The 8,339-nt window shown below is 45.7% G+C and overlaps 1 protein-coding gene across 1 annotated transcript in view; it reads left to right on the top strand.

Moving 5' to 3' along the window:
• The first annotated feature begins 3,192 nt into the window (after window positions 1-3,192).
• Abcc12 (ATP binding cassette subfamily C member 12) overlaps window positions 3,193-8,339 on the top strand; it is an 82,248-nt gene continuing 77,101 nt past the window's right edge. Inside the window, exon 1 of the mRNA XM_055620958.1 lies at window positions 3,193-3,545. The gene's annotated coding sequence lies outside the window, so the exon portion shown is untranslated. The remainder of the gene's footprint in view (window positions 3,546-8,339) is intronic.

Genomic DNA, 8,339 nt, shown 5'->3' with positions numbered 1-8,339 from the left:
CCGTGTGTGCCTGATGCCCCCGGAGATCAGGAGAGGGCAATAAATCTCCTGGAACTGTTGTGACAGATGATTGTGAGCCATTGTGTCAGTGCTACGAACAGATCCCTAGTCCTCTGCAAGAGCAGCTTGCTCTTAACTGTGGAGCCACCTTTTCAGCTCCCTGAGAGGCTTTCTAAAAGGCAGTGTTGGTTGAATTGTTGGTCCATAATTATCTAAAAATCTTTTGTTTAAATAGATAGTATCAAACACTCTCTAAGTAGCTGCAGCGATCTATGTCCCCTTCAAAATTTTCTTTTTCAATGCTGAGACAGAGCCCAGGGCCCCACATGTGAGTTACAGCCCTCAATGTCAGCACCCCACCTCAGCATTTTAGGAGCTGTCGCTTTGTCTTTGATCATCACCAATACTTGGAGTTGCCCAACAAATGTTTACCAACATGGTGATATAAAACATAATTTAAACGCACATTTTCCTAAAGAATAACAAAGTTGCATACCTTTGCATATATTTTAAAAAGATCTTATTTCCTCAGACTGTCCCATGGGTAGAGTTTTGACACTGGACCATTGTGCTAGAAGATGGGGAAATCTGTGAAATGGGAACACCCAGAGAGGTAACAGGGATGGGGGTGGGGGGTGGGGGTGGGGATGGATGCACCTCTTCAAGAAGCTTCAGGAGAAGTCCCACAGGTTTATTTTCTCCCTCAGGCACAGCATCTATTCTACCCAAGTGACCTTTTGTTCAGTCTCTCCATGGAGGCTCTCTACTCAGGTGACTCCCACTCCCCCTTTCTGTGGGGCCCCCTCCTTGGGCATTTGCACCTGTGCTTTCTCTAGATGGGCTGCAGTGCTATCACAGTAACAAAGACACAGGTAACCATGGACAGCCCCTCGTGGGCAGTACTGACAATGGAAAAGAAGATGGCTGTCTGCTTGACCGGCCCTTTGGAGCATCAGGTATTTCTTCCTGACCCCAGGTCGAGCCATGTACGCGGTCTTCCTAAGCCTCATGTGGGCTTGCAGAGGGAGCAGCTGAGTAACCAAGGGTGTACACCGTAGATGATAGGAGACCTTGAGAATCCTGGAGGTGGAATGTGGGACCGAGGCAGGACAGGGGTTGTCTGGCCACAGATTTCCAGGAAACCCTGCTAGTCAGGTCAGGCCTACATGAAACCCACCTCCACCACTAGCCTTCCTGAGCATGCTAGCGGGAAAGGATGTGTTGTTGCCACAGCCTTTTCTGACTCCGGAGAGGAAAGGTGACCACAAGGGTTTCCATTTCTCTTTATCCGCCCTGTGCTGGGGCTCCAGGTACCAAAGAAGGAGGCCATAAGGAAAAGTTCCAGAGGAGGGAGCATCTAAACCACCACATATGGGCAGCCAGAGGTAAGTTGGGCCTCAGCTGGACTCCAGGCATGGGCCTGTGGTCCAGGCGATTCTTGCCCCCAAACCTGGGTCAGAGCATGTAAGGACATGTAAAGTGAGAGGGCTTGACTCGCACAGATCCAACCACACTCATGGAACACCTCTCCCACCCAAGGGAGCTCTGTAAGCCATGTTTTTCACTGGTACTTGTTATTCCTGCGTTTTGTAGGCTTTAGGTCCTGCCCCACTGCTCAGCCATGGAACCTGTAAGATACACATGGCATGAAAAACAGGACAGAAAAGGCCCCCACCACTGCGCACCGTGCAGCCTTGATTTTAGGGGCATATTAAGTGTGGTTTAATTGCCTTTGGCACCAATTTAACCATCTTATTTCTGAAAAGTTACCACAGTCAGCACAAACGCTTAAAAAATGATTCACTTATTTCTATTTTAAGTGTACTGATGTTTTGTGTGCATTTATGTCTGTGCAAGGAGTGCTTGCGTGGGACCCAATGGAGGCCAGAGGAGGACACCAGATTCCCCGGACTGGGTGTTACAGATGGTTGTGAGCCACCATGCAGGTTCTGGGGATGGAAACCCAGTCCTCTGGAAGAGCAGTCAGCGTTCCTACCCACTGAGCCATCTTTCCAGCCCCTCAGCAGGAACACTTTTCAGGCATTCCTGGAACTAGAGATGCTCTAATCCCTTGGCTCTGATGAGACTCACAAACTTGCTGGCGATTCGCACGTGTTATCCCCGTTTAAAGCTTTTGTGCATGTGTTGTCCTGATCAATGTGCAATGTAACTTCATTAAATGTGAGTTTGGGGCAGCAATTGTACCATCTATTGACTTTTAAAATCTTTTATCTTCTGTCGTCAGGCACTATCAGTAACTATGCCAGAGATGTTGGCAATGGACAAAGAAAATTACTTTAACATAGTTTTTACTACTTCATATAAATCTCTTGTTGGCACTTAGTGTCTCTTAGTGGCACTTGGAAGCCTTTTACTCAATGATGTTATATTCCCCATTGATGCTTCTTATTAGAGGCAAGTTGAGCCCTCCATATTGTAGCATCAATACTGCCATCAGTTCTCACAGCACACAGTTTAAAGTTAGCTGATCTACCCCGAATCTTCTTTCTGCACCAATTCCAGTTTCCAGATGCCTGGAACAAACTGAACAAACATCTAGTGAAACGAACTGAAATATAAAAATAGCTTCCATTTTCAGGGCATATTGTATCTGTTACACTCTCGTCCACACTTAGGAAATTCCCCATCACTAACTCATGTGATTTTTCCCTCATTAAGTACACAAACACGTAACTAGCTTTTACAATAGTGTCTATCTGAGCTGTAATTTTGACACTTTTGTTTTGTTGAGAAGACAGACCCTTGCTCTTCTGCTATCATGAAATAAATGATCCTTGTGACAGCCGAGTTAGGTGGAAGGTGTTTGCTTCTTGTGCCCTGTGTGTGGGTCTTTGAAAGCGTGCACAAAATTTCCTACCAATTAAACCAAGTGTCTTATGATTTGTTCTTTCATCTGCAATGTCTCTGATTTGGGGTTCTGTTTCTTTTTGAGACGCTGGAGTAGCCATGTTGGCAAGTTGGGAGTTAGTTTTCTGTAGGCAGTATGGGAAAGGGCTCACAGCACAACCATTAGCTGATTCTAGAAACCTGAGAACAAAGAGAGCATTGTTTATTCACTGCCACTAAGATATCAGCCAGGGAGACTGCAACTCCAGCAAAGGTAGCAAAGGTCAGAGGCTGGCCAGTGAGCCGGCCAGCAGCCAAGAGAACAAGTCAGAGGTGGAGGGAGAGGGCCCTAGTGGGTGACCACCCCCTAACTGGGTGAACAGTGTGAGAGCAGTGGATGATCATCTCCTCAGCTGGGTCCGAGGGGCACACACAGAGCGTGCCTCTCCATTGGCGGGGCTCATCATGTGCCCCAAGAACTAAGAATTTCAGTAGTAACTTTTCCAGTCTTTCTTTAGTGTTCACCGTAAGACTTTAAATAGCTCCAGGAGAGCAGCTCTGTGGTTTTTTTGGTTTGTTTTTGTCTTTTCCTTTCTTGGCACCCGAAATTCTCGGGAATTTCGCTCACGTTCTCAGTGGTCCACTGTCATCCTGCTCACACCTCCTCTATCTGCTTCTTCACTCCTCACTGATATAAGGTAAGAATATGAGAGTTACCTTCTCCACTTAACCTTTGGTGACCATAGATCATTTAGTACCTTAGTCCCGGGGTATAGACCATCTGGGCTGAGAGAGGCTCCTTCAAAGTCAGAGATGTGAATTGCTGGGATTAAAAAAATAGTTGACAGGCTAATGAGATTGTTTACCAGGTTTGATGCCAAGTTCATGACCTGAGTTTGATCTGTGGTTCTCACATGGTGGAAGGAAAGAACTGCATTCTGAAGGTTGACTCTTACATGCTCACCATGTCTGCACACACACACACACACACACACACACACACACACACACACACACACTGCAAAGTAAGAAGTAAAGGTTTATATTTATTTTCTTATGAAAATTAACTGGTAGGAAAAGGAAAAGCAGCAAGGGTTGGGTCCTTGCATGTATCAGCAATGAGAACCAATCGTAGAGCATGGTGGATGATGTTCAAGCTGTGTCTAAGGTGTGGTAATATCCTTAGTCAAATAATGATTCCTACCTGCCTTCTAGACAACACAAAATGCCTACCATTTGTAATCACTATGACTCATTTGCTACGTCATTACAGTACATACTAGAACATAGCACAGCCCACAGAAAGGGGCTAAAAGTGAACCATCAGGCTCTGTGGAAGGGGAACCACCTCCTCTAAAACTCAAGGTGCCTGACACATGTTACCTCATAGTGTCTCCAGCATGGTGAGAGGCTGGTATGACTGTCACCATGCTATAGGCAAGGAGGAGGAATGGCACTGACGCTTTGGTAACAAATCTGTGGTCACACAACTGGAAGCCAGGCTCTGAGCTGAGCCTTGAATTCAGGGCTCGCTGACTTTACTCAGCTCTTCCCTGCCTTTCAAGATGGATGAGGTGGGTTCACCCAATGGTCTATAGCCTGGAGTAAGCTGAGCATCTCTCTGAGTAGCTGCCTTCCTCCTTCCTGAGGCACCGTGCATCACCCCATCTTCTTCTTGGGCTGCATGTCCATCGTGACTTCCCTTCCCATGGTGTGCTCATCCTTCCTCACCACCATCGGCTTCCAGTGGCTTTTAAAAGTGGGATTTCTTGCTCTCCAAGGCCCCATAGAGCAGTGTCAGATCAGAGAGCTATTGGGACTGAGGGGTGCCTGGCTTCCCTTCTAGCTTTGGCCTCCAGCTTTGCAGAAGAGACCATCACCATTACCCCACAGTCCTTTTGGGATGGTCAGGAGGTTTCTGTCCACAGAAACCTGGGAACCTGTGCACATCTCTTCAAGGAAATTTTCCTCTAGCTTGGATTTAGCCTATTTATTGAAACTTTATTTAAAATGTGCTCCCTGCTGAAGGGTTAGACCTTGGTGTATTGTGCTGTGTCAGGTAGTTTTTCAGTTCCTAATGACACTCCAGGTAACGTAGCACTACTCACTTCTTGTCTGTGAGATGCTAAGGAGCCTAGCCCAGGACCTGGGAAATACAACACTCTGAGCCAACAGCATGTTTCTCACTCAGTTAACGTTGGAGTTGGATACTAAATGGACAGGACGGTGGAAGTCACAGTAGGCATTCAGAACTTCTGACGACTTAAACGTTGCCAGCCAGAGGCTTCCATTCCTACTGCAAGGGCTAGAAGAGCTCGAATGTGGTCGTCAGTGACCAGTGGTCAGTGTGAAATGAAGCGACACAAGGGTGATCATACACCATTTGGCAAAACTACTTTTTACACATTCAAGTTGCCATGAGGGAGTAAGAGCTTCTCCACAACCCTCCAGCTTTCAGATTCTCTGTGAGCGCCTCTAATTGGCCGTGTTAACCCGGAGTAAGGTTAACACTGACAAGGGCCACAGGGACTTCAATTTCTGCACTGCTTGCATAACAGTGAAAAGAAATCCATTGAGGCCCAAAGGGTGGACAATGGGGACCTAGTCCATGGCATGGCAGTGGGGAGGGTAAGCAAAGAAAGACACCCCACTCACTGAATAGGGGTTTAGTATGTCTTCATCCTCTGTAGACCCCCCCATTTTGCATGACCACAGGGAGAAAGATACTCTCCCACCACATTTCTCTGCATGTGGTCTGGCCCTCTGTTCTTTTGTTTTGTTTTGTTTTGTTTGTTTTTAGATTAACGTCAATCCAGAGAACAAGATGACAGCAAACCAAGTAGCATGTTGGGCAATCTGTAGCTGCCCTTTTCCAGCTGGTATTGAGCCTCAGTCTCCATAATCTGCACAGGCCTACTCCCCAGAGACTGTCACCAAGGCCACAAAAAGGGTGTTTACCACCTTGCACAAGCTTGAGGTTATGGTACAGGCATGGATGCTGAGCCCAGGCCGACTCCTAACCAGCCTCCCCCAACTTCTATTTTTAAATCAATACATATTTATTTTGTTTTATAGATAACCCTATTGAAAGTAAGATAATTCCGATACACCCTGCCCCATCTTGGTCATTTAGTTTCTCTCATTCTCAACATCTTGCAGTAATATGAACATTTGTAAAACTTAGTGAACCAATATCACTACAGTCCAGTGTTTATACTAGGGCTCACATGCATAGATTTTACTAATGTATAATGACATGTACTGACCATTATGGTGTCATAGAGAATCTTTCCACTGTCCTAAAAATCCTGTTTTGACCTTTTCATATCTCCCTTCTTTCCATAAGGTCCTTGTCAATCAATGACAGCTTTTCTCTTTCCCTGGTTCAGCTTGCCTTTGAGTCTCCTTGGCGAGTTTATTCACCCTGTTTGGGAACTCATCTACCTTGTTGCTGCTGCCATCCCTGTTACGCCATCCTCTGTTGATATCAGGACCTAGTTTTTCCAGCCTTCCAGTGTGGACTGAAAACCAGCAGGTTTCTAGGCAAGGCCAGATTGTGAGAGCTGAGGCATTCAACATCATGGACAGAGCAGCTACTGGGTTCTCAGCCTGTGCAGTGTGAAGAGACCACAAACCCCTCATTAATACACACTCATTCTTTCGGTTCTGCCCTCTGGGAAGCCATGACTGCCACACCAAGATCCTGAAGTAGCCAGTGCCCCAAACCATGACATATGTAATCTTTATTTCAAAAAGTGTTAAAAAATTTTTTCTATTAGCAAATGTTTTGTATTTGAAATATTTTCCTTTCTCTAGACTTTGTATGGCTTTATTGATGTTTAATTTGCCTTTGTAGTTTTAAGTAATCACAAGTAAAGAATAAATCTCTGAAAAACCAGCTCAACTCTAAGAACAGGGGAGGAAAAAAAAAGCAAAATTTCACCAATTCATTTTATCAACTCATCTTGCCAGTTTGGTACTAAGAGGCAGCTGGCATTCCTCTGCCCACTCCTCACTATCTGGGTCAATTCTCAGTGTGCCAGGTTCTCCACACACAGAATTGACAAGATGCTTGTGTTTCTGTGCCCGAAGTCCCAGGAGTGCTGGGTGGGAATCCCTGAGGGATTGGCCCTCTTGCCTTTTAATTTCTTCTAGTGATTATAAAACTTCCAATTGCTATAACTCAAGTATTTAACAAAAGATCCTAGAAACAAAAACTAGGATTCTAATTAAGCTAAATGCATTTGGAGACATCAGAAGCAAGGTGGCTTTTAATCTGTTCTTGACCCTCATGTACCCTCTTACTTCCCGAGAAAGCAAATTGGAGGGAAGACTCTGCCCAGCCAACAGGACCGGGACATTCTCAAGAGATGCTGCTTGAAGGCACTCTGTGAGCATAGTAATGTGTCTGTATTGGGTCAAAACCCCTCTCTCTGCCCTCCTTTAATATTGGCCTTAATGGATACTGTTAACTTGTATTTGTTCCTATTTTATGCTGGTCAGACTATTTACCATGGTGACAAAGCATTTGGCCACAACAACTTTAGGGAGGAATTATTTGTTTTGGGTCACAGTTCAGAGGTTTCAGTCCATTGTAGCAGGAAGGACACAGTGGAGCAGGGAGACCCATATCACAGCAGCCAGGAAGTATAGAAAGTGAGAACAAAGGAAAGGCAGAGGGTGAGATGGAGTCTCTGAAGACCCATCCTCGATACATACTTCCCTTCCCAACCCTCAATGGTCTAATAAGAGTTTTTTTTTTTTTAATCAGTATATTATTCTATCTATTAGACCAAAGAACACAAGAAGCAGTCACTTCCCCAGAGGCCATCATCTGCCAGCCAGGCTTCCCACGTAAGCCTGGGAGGAAGGCAGGGTGTGTATTCGAGCTGCAGCACTTGCACAATGGATTGAGAAATACTTTTAGAAATGAAGGTGCCCAGTCAGTTGGTGCCGTCACCTTTAAGAAAATCCCTCTGTGAAGACAGGGACTGTACTAGAGGTCGGGCATCTCGGACAGGCCTATCTAGGTCATGACTGTGACATTTCCTATTTGGATGACTTTGAACAAATGACAAAGCCACCTTCCCTCTTCTAAATTCAGTAGGACAAGGACAGTAAACCAGATGCTTATGTTGGAGTCCTTCGAGGGTGAAGTGTTCACTAACTTCCGGCAACCCCCTGGCTGTGGGCTAGTAGAGGTCACATTGATGTATGCCTTAAGAAGGGGCAGCTTAGTCCCAGGGTCTGTGAGATCGCAGTGGCATTGAAGCCGCTGGTCTTTGGCAACCCTGGGTGAATTGTCCTATCTGTAGGAAATACTGGGAGCTGGTACTGATGGAATGCTTGCAGGGAAGGCACTGTTCTGAGTCCTTTTCGTGTGTATAACATATGGCATGATACTGACCTTCTAAACTGTATAGCTCCCAGGGGTTTAGTGTATTCTCCGAGCTATAGAATCCTCCCAACTCTAGGAAATATTACCACTCCCA

The sequence above is a fragment of the Psammomys obesus genome, unplaced genomic scaffold, assembly GCF_907164565.1.
Source record: "Psammomys obesus unplaced genomic scaffold, mPsaObe1.curated_primary_1811, whole genome shotgun sequence".
Classification (NCBI taxonomy): Eukaryota; Metazoa; Chordata; class Mammalia; order Rodentia; family Muridae; genus Psammomys; species Psammomys obesus.
Note: the sequence above shows the minus strand (reverse complement) of the source record. Positions and strands in the feature narration are given on the sequence as shown.